The sequence below is a fragment of the Carcharhinus amblyrhynchos genome, chromosome 31 (genome assembly GCF_965287045.1).
Source record: "Carcharhinus amblyrhynchos chromosome 31, sCarAmb.v2.hapA, whole genome shotgun sequence".
In the NCBI taxonomy this organism is placed as follows: Eukaryota; Metazoa; Chordata; class Chondrichthyes; order Carcharhiniformes; family Carcharhinidae; genus Carcharhinus; species Carcharhinus amblyrhynchos.
Window position 1 is genome coordinate 9922253 of NC_137354.1, and position 18048 is coordinate 9940300.

At 44.2% G+C, this 18048-nt stretch overlaps 1 protein-coding gene across 12 annotated transcripts in view; it reads right to left on the reverse strand.

Moving 5' to 3' along the window:
* Positions 1–18048, reverse strand: part of zmiz1a (zinc finger, MIZ-type containing 1a) — a 407283-nt gene that overhangs the window by 73796 nt on the left and 315439 nt on the right. Inside the window, exon 1 of one of the 12 annotated variants that reach the window (XM_080215838.1) lies at positions 9084–9366. The exons of the other annotated variants lie outside the window; for them this stretch is intronic. The gene's annotated coding sequence lies outside the window, so the exon portion shown is untranslated. Of the gene's footprint in view, positions 1–9083; positions 9367–18048 lie in introns of those variants that run through there. 12 annotated transcript variants of the gene reach the window in all.

Sequence of the window (18048 nt, forward strand, 5' to 3'; positions counted from 1 at the left end):
TCCTCTTCAAAATAGTGCCACTCACTTGCCTGTCCTCCCACTCACTCACTCTTGCACCCACTCATACACAATGTTCCTTTCACCCACCCATCCAAATCCCCACCTGCCACAGGCCTCTCCATCCTGCCCCCTGCTCTCTGCTCACCCACCTTCCTGCCAGTCATTCACATCTCTGCCCAATAACTCGTCCATCCCGCCATCAGCCCATTTACCCACCCACCACTCACCTGTCTGCTCACTCACTCACTCGTGCACCCATTCATTCATTTGCCCACTCATCTGCACACCAGCCAATGCACCCACAAGCTTGCCTACCCACTTGCTTGCCCACTCATTCACGAGGAGGCAGATGGAGCCTCAATTTGATGTCTCATCTGAAAAAAAGCACCTGCGACAGTGCATCACTTCCTCAGTACTGTACTGGAGTGTCAGTCTGGATTTTTATGCTTAAGCCATGAAGCAGGCCTTGAATCCAGAACATCGCAACTCACAGAAGAGACACTAGCAGCTCAGCATTAATGTAGTTTTTGTTAAGATGTCTGCATACACCACTATCCCCGATCACGATGAAAAATATAACTCCCCCATCAGTCATGAATGAAAAAGATCTGATAGAAACAAAATGACGCTTGTAATGTTGGGCAGCTCATTCCCATTTCACAGTTAACAATTTCCACTTACTATTGAACAAGAATGATAATGAGAACAGCAGCAATTTCTCTCAAAAAAGTAAGAATTTCTCCAGCACAATCAACAAATGGAAGCTAGTTACATAAGGCAAATTTTTCTGCGCAAAATCAGTGCCTGTTCCTCCAAAAGTGATTGAGGGGGGAGTTACCCAATCAACCAAAACCATGGTCAAAGACTTTGGTCATCAGCTTCCAGATGCATCAGATTGTGGACAGTATCTGGGAGGTGAGGTCCCAACAGGCCAGCCCTTCATTACACTCTGCAGATTTTCCTTCGATATTTTTATTCCCCATAGCTGCTCCTAGGTCAAAATTGGAAAAAAGCGAAACACTCAGTCCACATGAAAAAGGAATTTCCATTGAAACAATCTCCCAGGATGTTGGAATCCCAGTGTACCTTCTGCAAGATCAATTAAGTAACTCACTAGAACTTTGGCTAGAGCTTTCCAAAATTACAGTCTCCTAACACCAAGAGGAACAAGGGTGTGGGCAGCAGGTGGACGGGGACACCACAACCTGCAAGATCCCCTCCACCTCACACAGCATCTTGACTTTAAAATACATTGCCATTTCTTCATCGTTGATGGGTCAAATTCCTGAAACTCTCTACCTATGAGCACTGTGGGTGTAGCTACACCACATGGACTGCAGCAGGTTCAAGAAGGCAGCTCAGCACCGCCTCCTCAAGGGCAATGAAAGATGAACAATAAATACTGGCCTTGCCAGAGACACCCACATCATATGAACTAATTGATAAACAAAGCCACGGAAAAGATACAGTGCTCGTTTCACTAGGATGCTAACAGCTAGAAAAGGCATTAAATTATATTCACTGAAATAGTCAAAGTGTATAGGAGAGCTAAACAAAGGTGCTCAATATTCTGAAAAGAGTGGAGAGGGTAAATAGATTAAAGTTATTTCCACTAGACACTGAATCGATAACAAAGCTTAAATTTAAGATTACCTTAGATGACAGCGTAAAAGTCAACCCTGAAGGCTCAGAAAATCCCATCAAAGAATTAGACACTGAGCATCAAAGTGAAACACCAGCATGGGTTTGGGTGGTCACAATTTTGAGATGTCATCCAATGTAAAGAGTGGGCTTATTTTAAATTCCCTGTCCATCTTCACAACCCATTTCACCCACTTCTCCCTCACACCCCGTTATAAACTATCAGTAAATAAACTCTGACTATTCTTCTGTGAGGATGGCTGCAAAGGGGGTTGATGTAAACACCAAAGAAATACAAAAATGTTATTTCTGGGGAGAAATGGGTCACATTACACACCGGGAGAAATCTTCAAAGTAATCTTACCCTGCTAAAAGTTAGCAGAATGTGGAATAAATTACCAATATTGACTTTAGAAGCCAAATTAATCACAGCAGTGAAGATAAATACGAAATAGGTTAAGGAATGGGATTGGAGTAGACAGATCCTAAATAAAGCCAGTACCAATACAAACACAATGGGCTGAATATTACAGAAGGCTGGATAATAGCCAAACAACATGAGAGTGGGGCAACATTTAACAGCACTGTAACAAACATGATCACTTCTTGCCTCCCCTCCCAGAGATTAATGAAACAATGCAGCAAATGACAGGTGAGATGGTTTCCTGCTCCTTAGCAACACTGGTTCTTAACCAAAGGTGACTCTACGACGTGGGCCTCTTGCGTAGACTAGAGGAAATATGAGGCAAAATTATCTCACCCATTTTCCCCTGGGCGTCAACAGTGCAGACTTGGCTTCTGACTTGGAATGTAAAGCATTACACAGGGTTATTGCCTGATTGACAGAATCTTCGAACACAATGTCTATGTGCAAGATTAATATCACCACAACAGCCTTGCTCAACCATTCTGCATGAAAGCACCATTCTAGATATATCACAATTACACTGATTTAAATGATTAGTTTTGATCTGTAAGGGGACTCGTAATTTCACCAAGAGACCACTTCTGTAGCATTGCCCTTCAGAAATCTAGTGCCTCCTCAGGATCAGTTGGCTAAAGCACCATTATGCCAATAGACCAAGGGCACACTAAGATGTATCCTGTACTTCAATCTATTATTGTGGCCTCTCAATTATATTATTACAGTAAGTCTATTTTAAGACAAACTTCAGTGCCAGGACTCCAACAATGAGGCCAACAATCTTCGAAGTATTTTGAACTGTCTGCATCCTACATTGAGTATTCATGTCAGTTACATTAGTGGTCAGAAAATAAAGTATTGTAAAATAAGATGTTAGAACTTCAGAAGGTTTGCAAGTAGACAGTCTCTGGAATGCCCCGTCAAACCTTTTCTTCAACACCACCTACCCCACTCTCCTTTAAGACTTACCTTTAACCCCAGTGCCCAAACTCAGCCTATAAACCACATTTAATCTTATCGTTTTGCCGAGTTTGTTTCACCAAATCTCCAAAAAGTGTCTTGGGATTTATCTATGTCAAAGTTTCTGGACAAATGCAAATTGTCATTATTATAAATGGGAAGGTAGTATACTGAAAGTAAGATGCCCAACACTGATGTGCCCCCATTGGTAACCCACCTACATAGTTCAAATCTAATTCATTGAAGCCCCACGAATGTAGGTGGCCATTCAGCCCATCTTAATTCATACATCTAAGACAACCACATAATGGTTGGCACGGTGTCACAGTGGTTAGCACTGCTGCCTCACAACGCCAGGGACCTGGGTTCGATTCCGGCTTGGGTCTATGTGGAGTTCGCACGTTCTCCCCCTGTCTGCATGGGTTTCCTCCGGGTGTTCCAGTTTCCTCCCACAGTCTGAAAGACATGCTGGTTAGGTGATTGACCTGAACAGGCACCGGAGTGGAGCGACTAAGGGAATTTCACCATAACTTCATTGCAATGTTAATATAAACCTTACTTGTGACTAATAAATAAATTTTAACTTTAACAAACCCACAATTGCTGCATCTAACTCTTCCTTAAAGTTCAAAGTTTCTGGACCTTAAAAGATCCTGGAGTCTTCACCTCCCTCACCAAATCCATCCCAGTGTTAATCCCAGCCTAGACCACACCTAGAGTACTGTGAGCTGTTTGGGGCACCATATCTTCAGAATGGCTAAGATTAGCCTTGGAGGCTGTGCAGTACAGGCTTACGAAAATGACACCTGGATTCCCAAGGTAAAGTCGAAAGGAGAGATTACACAAGCTAGGATTATATGTGCTGGAATTTATAGATTAAGAGGTGATCTGATTAAAGTTTTCAATACATTCAAGGGAATAGATAGGGTAGATAGGGGGAAACTATTTCTGCCATCTCGGACAACAGGGTAGCCTGCTAAAATTACAACTAGGCCTCCTGAATTGAGGAAACAGTTTGCACAAAAGGTGGTCAAAATTTGGAATTCTCTTCTGCACAACAACTATGATGCTAAATCATCCACTAATTTCAATCTAAGATTGATAAGAGCCTTGTTATCCAAAGGTATTAATGGAGATGGGGCAAAGGCAGGCATTTGGGCTTAGATCTCACTGAATAACAGAACATGTTTGAGGGACTAAACGGCCTCCTTCTGTTCCCATCTTCCCCAGACATAATTTCTTAAATCACCTTTCAATAGTTTGAGCCTCTCTTTGTTATTTTGCTTCCACAGTTCAATTTAAAATACAATCCCCAAATTAACCTTCAGAAATTCTTTCACTACCGTATACACCTCTGTGAGGTCATCTCTCTGACACCCCCTTTCCAGGTTAAGTAGTCTAAGTCTCTCCAAGTCTTTTCTCATAACTCAAGCATTAACCTCCTGCCTCTTTACTACATTCCTCCAACACAACATTTCAATTCCAACCTCGTTTCTCAGCAAGCAGAACTCAAGATACGGTCTGGCCAAACTAACGCAGAGTTTAGTCATGCAACTCTGAATGATTGCACACACTTGCTCATCCTTCAGCCAAAGACAGCAATACATTGTGCTGCTATTGAGGATCAATGGTGAGTGTCTGAACGGAGATGCCACTCAATCAAGTGTTGTCCCCAAACTCCTACCATCCCATTTTCTGGTGGCTGGAAACTTGATCGCGTGCAGTCAACTGAAGGCCCGACTAAGCAATAGTTAAAACCTATACACAGAGGTATCAACACCGGAGTGGCAAGTGATATTTTCAGTGGCCTTGTGGGATCACATCTAGAGGGTTGTACCTCCTCTGACATAGAAATGAGAAGAACACATGCTCTGATTTCTCTCTGTTTCACTGGAGACAAGAGCAGAGCATTCCATGGGACAAAAAGAAGAACGCTGGCCCAGCCACCGAGCGTACAACACCTGGAAAAACGTTCATCTCTTTCCTGTTGGTGAATAGCATCGAGATAACTGGACAGTTTCGATAGTTAATCACTTCTCCTTAACACAAAGAATTTTAATTTCTCCTCTCCAGTCACCTCTGATCCGAACGCTGGGCTACCAATCCACACTAGGCAGCACATTTCCCAGCTAATTCCTTGTCAGCACCCTTCAGATCCACTCTGAATATGCAACTGGAACTTTCTAATGTCTCACTGAATCACATTACCTCTCTTGTTCCAAACCTTCGCTGCTCTTGGTCACTTCTCCTCCTCCTTGGCAAATTTCCTGTTTTATTTCTTTTACCCCTGTTTTCTCAAAGTGCACCCCCCAAATAACTGTCAGCCCCAGTTAATCCCTTCTTTAAATCCCTATCCTCCGATGAGCAATTCTCTCCCACATCCAGTCTCTTTCCGATGGGACTCTCTCACCTTGTCCCTTTGACCGTAGGTGCCTTTCCCCACTTCGTCTGCAATGTGAAACCAACCTGCTCTCACTTTAGGGAAGAAACCAGTTTCGAGGAGAGACCTGCTTCCTGATGGAGTTCAACTGACTCAGGGCGAGAAAGCTGACATATTTGGAGAAGCAGATGAGAGCGGAAGGAAGGAGATTGGGCTTAGAATTAATCATTACCAGATGCTTTGTGCGGTGGGGGGGGGGGGTGGAAAAGATTTTTTTTTAAAAGCCAATGACATTTATTTGTTAACTTTGTTAACTGAGCTGGCCTCTCGCTTTCACAGCAGCCACTTGCAAATAGCTTTGCGTTCACATCACACGCAAGATAGCAGAGAGTTCTCTAACACACGGGGGATTGACAATGGAGCGCTCCTCATTCCCAAGAGTGGTCTGGGATGGACAATCTGACCCACTGGGAAGCATGGGCAACACAGGAACAACATGAGACCAACGGACCTTGTGGCAGCTTACAGGCAATAATTATACATAATGTTCAAGTCCACCATTGAAACTATTAAAAGTCAGGTTCAAAATTCAATTTTCTTTGAGAGATTTATGAAGAAAGAGTTGCATTTCTATCATAACCTTTCATTACCTCAGAGCAGCCCAAAGTGCTTTTGTGGTCAATTAAGTACTTTCTGTGGTGTAGCCACTCCAGTGTAGGACAGCAAGTTCCCAGGAATTTGGAGGGAGGTGTGGGCGCGGGGGATCAGGATATTGAATTCGATGATGAGCCACGATCAAAATGAATGGCAGAGCATGCTCGAGGGGCTGAATGGCCTACTCCTGCTTCTAGTGTCTATGCAGGAAAGTGATCGTGATCAGACCATTTGCTTAATGATGCTTGTCGAAGGCTAGCCATTGACCAGGACGTGAGGGAGAACTCCCCTTTCCTGTCCTATTAAGTCGAAGCCCTTTTCAATTCCAGACACTGCAAGTTGGCAATCCAATATTGAAATCAAGGTAGACAGGAGATAGAGAGAAACAACCATGAGACTGAATCCCAATTCATCCCCATCTTAGTCCAGATTAACATAACCATTCATGTCCCAGACATAATAGAAAATCCAAATCTCAGGTGTTCAGCTGAGGTCAGTGGAAAATTTCAAAACTGAGATAGGTCACCTTTTGATAGGCAGAAGTATTAAAGGTTACAGAACCAAGGTGGGTAGATGGAACAAAGGTACAGGTCATCAATGGTCTAATTCAATAGTTGAACAGGCTCAAGACTGGCTACTCCTATTCTCATGAGTCTGGTAAGGAGCTTGATGTTTTTAAGTCCACACCAAACACATCAAACAGGATCCCAGTATGATGATAATGTTGGGACATCTGGGTTACTCTGACCTGGGTGTGTTGTTTGAATCTATACTAAGTACACAATGTTATGGAAAAAGAGAGAAGCCTAATCCAAATTTCCATTTCAAATGGCAGCCTTGCATGGTCACACACACCGTGGGTCAGTACAACTTAAGCAGAATATAGGACTCATCCAAGTCAGCTCCTGTGCTGGGAAGACAATAAAGAACCTGTCCGGCACACCTTCTGAAGCTATTCCCAACCTGTGTGCACCAACCCGAGGGGAAACTGAGGACAACAGACTGCAATTTGTACAGATTTTAGGACCATGGGAAAAGGCACGGCAAGTGGATGAATTGGTTATCTCTTTCCAAGGGCTGGCACAGGTACACTGGGCCGAATGGCTGCCGTCTGTCCATTCAAGCCCGGACAAACAAACATAAAAAAAATCTCAAAGCTGTTCCTGTTTCTTTCCTCTCCTCCTCAAAGAGGGACTCATGCTGCATTCCACAAGGACCTGCTGATATCCCGCCCAAGCAATCGCTTATCCAAACGGGAAAATCCAGGCAGTCAAGACAAGTGCCACTTGTAAAATTAAAAAGCCCTGATCTCAAATTATGCTATCGCAAGTGACAAAACGTATACACTCCGGGACATTCCTTATGAGTTCAGCTTGTCAGTTTTCCCTGAGTACAAAAATAGTCTTTGAGACACAAAGGTCTCTGATGACTGCTCAAGTATTCACTGGCTGAGTTCATGACATATGCTTACATTTAGTGACACCCACACCTCTGCCTCACACAGTCACCTGCTAACCTAATAGCAAACCTGCTGGCCTCAGTGTGCCCGATAAAAGAGGACTTTGAAAGTAGTGACAGGCTGCATGAGATCGCGTGTTGATTCTATTGGTCATCATGCATTATTAAAGTAGCCCCAATCCACATGCAATACGACACCATCATATTCTATTAAAATCACATTTTACACCTTTCGCAATTATGCAACAGAGGTAATTTTATAAAATGGAGAAAAGGCAAACTTGGATAAAACTGCCGTTTCCCCTTTTTAACGCCATTTATGACATTCATTTACAGATAACAGGTTACAGTCACTGTCCCTGCTTAACAATGACATCAGCTTAACTCGGAACATCCTTTTGTTCACTGCCCCGCACTTTGCTGTCTGCTGCATTCTGAGCTGGTTCCTCTTTTGTTTGACTCCCTGCCCCCACCCTGGCTGCATGGTCTCCTAGCAAGCACAGATTTGCACTGGCTGCCCCCTCTTACTTCTGCTTGAGTGTGAACATCTTCACACACAGTTTGTCCAGCCCAGCTGTGCAAACACATGAAGCGCATGACAAGTTCAGCCTCGTTCCCCACAGGCCCCCACTCCCCCTCTCACTAAATCCCTCAAGAACCCTGAATTGTTAAGTTCATTGAATCCTACAGTGCAGAAAGAGGCCATTTGACCCATCAAGTCTGTACCAACCATTATCCCACCCAGGCCCTATCTCCATAATTCCTAGCATTTACCCTGCTAGTCCTCCTGACACTAAGGGGCAATTTAGCATGACCAATCCACCTAGCCTGCTCATCTTTGGACTGTGGGAGGAAATTGGAGAGCCGGAGGAATCCCACGCAGACATGGGAGAATGTGCAGACTCTGCATAGACAGTGACCCAAGCCGGGAATCGAACTGGGATCCTGTCGCTGTGAGGCACCAGTGTTAACTACTGTGCCACCATGCTGCTGAGACCCTTGTCCAGAAGGAATCTGGAAAAGTGCCTTCTGTATCTCATTCCTTTTAATTACCTGCCAAATGAGGGGAGGTGCCCCCCCCCCCTCACTGCCCATTCTCCATTGATTCACCTTAGCACGGTTCTCAGAATCATTAAACCCATACAAACAACATTTCACCCACAGAAGGTCTGTGAAAGGTGGCCACAACCTCAAAATATCCCCTCACAATGACCCATCGGACAGTAACTATGACAGCCCACATCCTAGTGTCATGACGAAAGAACAGCTACATTTGGTCAATAATAATTATCCCAAGGGGGTAAACGTTTCAGGAAATCCAGCAACTCCCTCATTATTTCTATCACTCACCTCCCAACCCAGGGGGTGGGAGATGTCACAGAGCGTCACCTGGAACTGCTCCCGACAAGAGGAAAAGCTACAATTATTAAAATCTATTAGTCACATACAAAGCCATTACTCAGTGGATTAAATTCAGGGGTTAGGCTTCTTGCATCCAGTTCTGACCAAAGTTCGCTCCAACAGTTCAGGGGTAACAAAAAGCGAATTCAAGAAAAAAATCCATACCCAGAGTTGTCCTTATTGGTGAGAAATTCTTTACTCATAGAAGGAGACCTGGCACTGGATGAGTGATGTTGCAAGGAGTCATTTTTCAAAGTGATGGTGCCATTTTGTTAGCTGGTTTCTCACTACGCTTGGTCTGCACTGCGCACCAAAGATCAAGGCAATTTGATAGCTGTGAAATGGGGACAGGCCCAGTGAATCATTCCAAGTGTGAGGAGGGACCACATGCAATGAAGATTTGGCCGAAATATCTACATGCACTGCCACCGAGCATGACAAGGCAGAGAATTACTTAAAATTATCAGCACAGAACTGGCTTTTCCAGTGATTTCTGTTGCACAGGAGCTTCCTTACACCAGACGTCATCTCACAGTATGAACACATTCTTTGATTTCTTTCTCTGGCATGTACTTACTTAACTATCCCTTAAATGCATCAATGGGTTTGCTGTGAGATGAATGACTAATGCACACATAATCACACCCCCATTGCATCAGGCAAGAGTAGTTCCTCCCCCGAGCAGCCAAGCCACAACCTACGTTCAGCAAAACGCTTCTCTCTGAACGAGACTCCAGGTATCAAAGCCATTACTCTAGAACTGATTCACCCCTTGAGGATGACCATCCGGTATTGCGTCTCACCACCATTTCATCAAAGCAATGAGGGGTGGACACTAAATGCTGACGTTGCTAGCAATTCACACATCCCAGAGGGGTGGCATGGTGGCACAGTGGTTAGCACTGCTGCCTCACAGGGCCAAGGACACCGGTTCAATTCCTGGCTTGGATCACTGTGTGGAGTATGCACGTTCTTCCCGTGTCTGCGTGGGTTTGCTCTGGGTGCTCCGGTTTCCTCCCACAGTCCAAAAGTGTGAGAGTTAAGTGGATTGACCATGGTAAATTGCCCCTTAATGTCAGGGAGACTAGCAGGGCAAATACGTGGGGCTACAGGGATAGGGGCTGGGTAGGGTTGTGGTCGGTGCAGACCCAATTGCCCGAGTGGCCTCCTTCTGCACTGTAGGGGTTCTATGATGATTCTATGATCCCATGAACAAATGCATGAAAAGTAATCCTCAGGACATGGTTTCATTCAAAAAGAGACAAGGACTAACTTCAATTACAAAGGTGTGCCATTGCTAAACTGAAACTCAACGAGGCTGTCCAACATAATGATGGTTACAGTGTCCAGCATTATCCTTCAGAGACAGCACAATACATTAGCCCCACAAGCCACTGCCAACAACTGCCAGCAGATTAGGGGAACCATTTGCAGTTATTGATCCTATCTCTTCCAATGTGCTCTGGATATTACAACCACTTCATTAAAAGGAAGATCTTTCCCTGGCCATAAACAAGCAACAGATGACTCACAACAGTTAGAAACCGCTGGCTGATCGGGAGGTCTAACTGAGGCTTTCTCCACTGTGTTGCACAATTCTTGATGATTTTCAATGCAGCTCCAAGTTGAGCGATAATTCTGCTCACTCGTTGACTGAGTTTTTTGTGGCTAGATCACTGGAGTCAGTGCACTGTACTAATATTTAGCAGAAGCATAAAGCAAGACTTCCTCTTTCCATGGGCAGGGTGTACTGCATTCTTTAATGAAGTGGATACCGAAATCCACTTCTTCAAAACAAATGTAGAACGTTAAAGGCACATTGCAGACCTCTCTCTGACACTTTTCAGCCTTTTGAAAGCTAAAGAAACTCCTCAACCACTGTCAGAATATCTGCTTTACTTGATAATTTGTATTTTGCTGTGAAAGAGCTTCCAGTTCTATAACGTCTTTCACTATCGTAGAATAATTGAAAGTGGCTCATAACTAATGAAGTACTTTTGAAATGTAGTCACTGCTGTAAGGGAGGAAATGTTACTTACTGAAGGAACAGATAACCAGAAACCAACTTAGTGGCAAGGATTCTATTTTTAAACAAGGCTTATTAAAGAAAATACTTCTTTCACCAACACAGGGCTTGCCTCTCTCAAAGGAAAAGCTGAGGGGGCGAGGAATTGGAACTAAAAGCATCTTCCTTCTTTGTGCCCAATACCAGCGACCCTCTTCATCAGTTTGTGTGGTTTGTACAGGGTAGAAGCTCCCATCACATCACATCCTTGTAATGTGCCCTAAACTAATCAGGACAAGTCACTGCTCCGTAATTCCCATATTCTCTGCTCTTTACACTGTGACTGGCTGAGGAATTAGGGCACTTGTATCACAGTTGTATGGACTTCACTCCAAAATGGGTTAGAATTGCACAGGCTGCTGTCCAGTATAATGAGATTTAAGAGTTACAAAAAGAATATTGTACTTCTAGTCTGACATAGAGCTAACCCAGTGCTTCTAAAGTTCATAAGATATAAGAGCGGTATTAGGCCATGTGGCCCAGCGACTCCGCTCCGCCATTCGGTCATGGCTGACATGCTCCTCATTCCCATTTTCCTGCCTTCTCCCCATAACCCTTCAACCCATTATCAATTAAAAATATGTCTAACTCCTCTCTAAATTTACTCACTGTGCTAGCGTTTGGGGTAGTGAATTCCATAGATTCACAAGCCTTTGGGAGAAGTAGTTTCTCCTCAACTCTTGTTTTAAATTTGCTAGCCCTTATCCTAAGACTATGACTTCTCATTCTAGAATGCCCCACCTGCAGAAGCATCCATTCCACATCTACTTTATTTGTACCTTTTATCATCTTGTATACTTCAATTTGATCTCCCCTCATTTTTCAAAATTCCATAGTGTATATAGGCCTAAATTGTTCAATCTCTCTTCATACGACAAACCTCTCATCTCTGGAATCAACCTAGTGAACCTGCTCTGAGTTGCTTACAATGCCACAACAACTTTACTCAAATACAGGGAGCAAAACTGTGCAGAATACTCCAGATGCAGCCTCACCAATGCCTTGTATAGTTCACTCCAAGTGCAGCCTCTCTAATGCCATGTATAAAGAGTGGCGTAGTATCAGTGCTATCAAAACTTAACAATTAGATGTAGACTTCCTTTATTATTTCTGAATAATGTGCTTCAGCTAGCCCTGACCCCAGACGAACACCCCTTATGAAATGGGTACCCAGCAAGTACATTACGTATGGAATCTGGTTAGAAGCCCAGAGCCTGTTGTACTGCCACAATTCGATAATGCATATCATTTAGCTTCATCTGTAGAAGCAGAGAGCAAGTTCGCCAGTGGGGGTGGGGGCATCAAGCTATGACCCTGACGCTTTGAGGCAAACTTTGACGATCAGGTTACTCCCAGACTCAAGGCCATGGGGCTGAATTTTACAGCAGAAATTTCCACCCCCCCTCACTGTGTGAGGGCAAAATAGGGCATGACCGTGCTTGATACAAAATAATCACGTCATCTCGGAAATTACAGAAGGCAAATAGGCAGCTGCTCATCAACCATTCTGAAATGACTGCGGTTCACTGAAACATAGAAAATAGGTGCAGCAGTAGGCCATTCAGCCCTTCGAGCCTGCACCGCCATTCAATATGATCATGGTTGATCACGCACTTTCAGTATCCCACTCCCGCTTTCTCTCCATACCCCTTGATCTCTTTAGCCACAAAGGCCACATCCAACTCCCGCTTGAAAATACCGAACGAAATGGCCCCAACAGCTTTCTGTGATCGAGAATTCCACAGGTTCACAACTCACTGAGTCAAGAAGTTCTTCCTCATCTCAGTCCTGAATGGCTTACCCCTTACTTTTAGACTGTAACCCCTAGTTCTGCACTTCTCCAACATCAGTTACAGTTTTCCTGCATCCCATCAGGATTTTATATGTTTCTACGCAATCCCCTCTTATTCTTCTGAATTCATCATTGACCCAATCCTTCACAATTTTTCAGTGCCCACTCTATTTTTTGGGCATCAAGCAACAGATTCTGCTGGTGAAGGTGGCTGATTTTGAAATTCATTTTGTTTTAGCTTTTTGGAACCTATTGTAAGAAATAAAGATTGAGAAAGCAGGGGGCCCTTATATTAGTAGCCTTCCAGTTAACAGCATCAAACCTTTATCGCACGAAGCCCCGGTCTCAACTCCCGATTGGGTGCAGAACCCCAACTCATACTGCCTATTGGCCATTTTCCAACTGGACAGACATTAATTGGTCACCTGATCCTTGATTGGATGAGCTGAGGAGTTGGGGATTGGAGTGAGCAGAGTTACCGTTCCACCTCCCTCACCCTGCTGGAACTCGCAAACTGCAGCCCCAGAGCAGCCATCTTTTATGAACTCAATGGCTCAAGATCAAAAGGTTAAAGTTCATTCTATAGGGCAAACTGCACAACAAACGTGGTTAAATAAATGTAGTCTTCGCAAATACACACAAAGATTTGTCTTGTACTTAACCGCACACTTTTCCAGCACTTCACATAATCATAACATCCCCACAGTGCAGAAGGAAGCCATTTGGCTCATCCAACCTGCACTGAAAACAATCCCACCCATAGCCTATCCCCATAACCCCATGTACTTACCCTGCTAGACTCCCTGATGCTGAGGGTCAATTTATCATGGCCAATGCACCTAACCTGCACATGTTTGGACTTTGGAAGGAAAGCACAACACCTGGAGGAAACCCAGGCAGACACAAGGAGAAAGTCCAAATGCCACACAGTCAGTAATCCAAACCAGGAATCGAACACAGGTCAAACTGCTGTGAGGCAGCAGTGCTAACCACTGTGCCAAAATGCCATCCACTATTTTATGAATCATTTTATGCTGCCATTTTTTCATCAGCCATTTTACACACAGCAGGGCCCTAATCACAACAGTGTGCAATTAAGGAGCAGTTCGTCTGTTCTGGTGGTGCTGGCTGAGGGAGGAGTGTTATCGAGAGTCCTGTGTCTCATAACTACGAGATCAGTGGGATCTCCAATTTCCACTCAATCTGACATACCAAACCTTAGCTTCATGTCCATCTGAAGGACAATATGCTCCGACATTGCAGCACTCCCTTTGGGTCAAATGAAACAGTGTACTTGCATCTTGATGTGAGGGCCTAGTAGTATTATTGCTAGACTATTAATCCAGAAGCTCAGCTAATGTACTGGGGACCCAGGTTTGAATCCCACCACGGCAGATGGTGGAATTTGAATTCAGTAAAAAAATTAAGAATGAAGTAGAATCATAGAATGAAGAATCTACTGATGACCATGAAACTGTTGTCAATTGCCAGAAAAACTTCATCTGGTTTACTAATGACCTTTAGTGAAGAGAATCTGCCGTCCTTACCTGGTCTGGCCTACATGTGACTCCAGAACCATAGCAATATGGTTGACTCTCAACTGCCTCCAGGCAACTAGGGATGGGCAATAAATGCTGGCCAGCCAGCGACACCCATGTCCCACGAATGAATAAAAACAAAGCTGACTTTAAATGCAAGTGAGCTCCAAATGACTGGGCCCTGCTAACTGCCTTCAATAACCCCCACCTTCCTGACTATCAATTCAGTGTAGAAATTTCCAATTAACAGCAATGGTTTTCGGACAGTTTTCTTACTGCTGTTTTACACAGACTATAAGCCATGTTGCAGAATGACTCCCTTCTCCTTTCCCATTGCCAAAACAAAAGTCCTATTTTGTTGGTTTTGACGTGAATTCAGCTTATGACAAAGGTCTCTGTTTATTTCCAAGAGATTTGCTTTAGTCCACAAGTCTTCAAAATATTTCATGTGCTCCACAGGCCTGACCCACTTTTCAGAGAGACAGAATTCAGCAGCGATAAAAGGAGAGAGATAATCGAGAATGGATTAACATGGAAACCATTGTACTCATGGATTGTTTTCAGATAGCAAACAGACTGAGCATAGATGATTCTAACCTTTCCTGCTATGAGGTCCAACAGCTTGATTTCTCTTTACTCTAACGCTAGATCTACAAACTCTCAGGAAAGTCTGCAATGCCATTCGCAACAAAGGAAACAATTTCCAAAATCCAGCCCTGACCTTAATGTCCATCTCCACTGATCTTCCAGCTCAGCTCCATCCGGTCAGCAGCACCCCCCTCACCCGACTTCCAACTAGTCAGACTCTGGACCAGGTAGCCCTACATTGCAATAACACCACCTTCTCCTTCAACATGTGTTTAGCCAAAGTGCCTCCAGTTCCTAAATGCCACCATCTTGGCAACAGGACCCCTAGACTCGTTTCATTGTGTTGGGCACAGAATGGTTCCTTTAATAAATTAACTACTTTGCAATTTGAGAGATGGCAATTAACTAATGCATGTGCAAGGTACAAAAAACAGTGAAGAAAAGAGGGGGAAAATTGAGTAAAATCAGCCATGGCTCAGCTGTTAGCACTCTCGTCTCTGATTCAGAAGGTCTCACTCTAGGGCTTAAGCACAAGCATAGCTCTGCAGTGCAGTACTAAGGGGGGGCTACACTGTTGAAAGCACCATTTTTTGGATGAGACGTTAAAGTGAGGCCAAATTGGCTTTATAGATAAGTAAAGCAGAAAATTGGTGTGATTCCACTCAAATCACCTGTAAAAGTCTTACTTGTGGCTCTGACACCACTCATGAGATTGCTATTAAACACACCTCCCAACAAAACTATGCCAGTGCACTGATTTCTTGCTTTGTCCCCTTTCCACTCACTGCAAAGTACAAGAAGGCACAACAACTTGCATTTATATAGTGTTTTCACATAGCGCAGCACAGCCCCAGGACACTATCAAACAAGCTGTGACATCAAGCCACAGAAAGTGATACCATTATGACCAGTGATCAAAAGGGCTAACAGCTAGGCTGTACAATGGGAAGTCATTGAGATTGGAAAGGAAGAGAGTTGAAAGGTTTAGGGAGAAAATCCAAGCTCTTGGAGCCTTGGCAGCTGAAAGCAGAGCTGCCAATGGCAGAGTGTCTAAAATAGTGGATGCACACGAGGTCGGAATTGGAGGAACGAGAGGAGATCTCTGAAGGCTGGGGGAGGTTGCAGATAAAGTAGAGTGGAGCAAAGGAACTTGAAAACAAGGATGAGGATTTTAAAAATGAGGCCTTGCTGGACTGGGAGACTACACGGGTCAATGAGTACAAGGGTGAAGGGTGACACAATAATGCCAATGCGTCACCAATCTGAACCTGGAATTTTTTGGAATCTCACAAAGGTCTGAGGCACTTTTATTTTACAAGAGTATAGCCAAGGAGATGCTTGTGGCCTGCACCCAGAGGTGTAACTGCCCTCGTGCTCAGAACATCCATCACAAATGCAAAGCAAACCGAGTTCCCTCCAGTGTATTCAGGTTAAGGGAGCTGGTTTCATAAAAGTAAACGCAAGCAACCGATTGTCAGTGTTGCCAAGGAAACAATATCAGCAATACAGTCTCCGTGGTCCACAGAGGTGCTCGGCACGAAGGACACCCAATGTAAAGATAGACCCAATTTTCTCCCCATTTCTTCTGAAAGCTCAGACAAGGTTTCATGGGCATCAGTAATGCCTCCACCATGTGAGGCATAACACTTTGCATTGGCCAGCTATTAGACCCAATCCTGCATTCCCTTTTGGCACAGTGGGTAGCACTCCCACCTCTGGGTCAGAAGGTTTCAGGTTCAAGTCCCCACTCCAGACACTTGAGCGCTAAAGATCTAAGCTGACATGCCGGTGCAGCAATGTCCGAAGTGACATCATTTAGAAGAGATGTCAAACTAAAGCCCTGTCGGCCTTCTCTGTCCCTGGCATTATTTCAAAGGGAGCATTCTCATTGGTAGCCTGTCCACTGCTTAGCCCTCAGTTATCAAGAAACAGAACATATGGTCATGATCTCATTGCTGCTTGTGGGAGTGCAAATTGGTTGCCATATTTCAGTGTCCTTATCTGAAGAAGGATGTCCTTGCTATCAATGTGTGCAGCAAAGGTTTACCAGGCTGACTCCTGGGATGGCAGGGTCTGTCACATGAGGATATGCTTAGGATTATATTCATTGGAGTTTAGAAGAGTGAGAGGGGATCTCATAGAAACTTATAAAACTCTAACAGCGTTAGACAGGATAGATTCAGAAAGAATGCTCCTGATGGTGGGGGAGTCCAGAACTAGGGGTCATAGTTTGAGGATATCTTTTAGAACTGAGGTGAGGAGAAATTTCTTCACCCAGACGGTGGCAAATGTGTGGGATTCACCACCACAAAGTAGTTGAGGGCAAATCATTGTCTGATTTCATAGAATCATAGAATCCCTATAATGCAGAAGGATGCGATTCAGCCCATTGAGTCTGCACTGACCACAATCCAACCCAGGCCCGATTCCTGTAACCCCACATATTTACCCTAGCTAATCCCTCTGACACTAGGGTCAACTTAGCACAGACAATCAACCGAACACACACATCTTTGGACTGTGGAAGGAAACTGGAACACCTGGAGGAAACCCATGCAGACACGAGGAGATCGTGCAGACCCCACACAGACAGTGATCCAAGGCCGGAATCGAACCTGGGTCGCTGGCACTGTGAGGCAGCAGTGCTAACCACTGTGCCGCCCAGATATGTTTCTTCAAGAAGAAATTAGATATAGCTCTTGGGGCTAAAGGGATCAAAAGATATAGGGGAGGGGGAAGGTGAGATCAGGATATTGATTTTAATGATCAGCCATGATCAAAATGAATGGCAGAGCAGGCTCGAAGGGCTGAATGGTCCACCCTGCTTCTACTTTCTATGTTTCCTAACATAAAACAGTGACTACATTTCAAAAGTACTTAATTGGCTGTAAAATGCTTTGGGACATCCTGAAGTACAATATAAATGCCAGACTTTCTTTCCAATCTAGAGTTTCTGAAGTCAGTTGGAACACACTTTTGGTTGAGAGACTGTATTGTACCTCAGGCATGTGACACAGTGAACATCCAATGATTTGTTCCACAGATTGACAGTGACATTTTGGCCTGTACTCAGAGGAGTCACATGGTAGTGAGACAATAGTGGCATGCCCGACAAATGGCTGCTCCAAATTGGAGCGCTGCCACCAA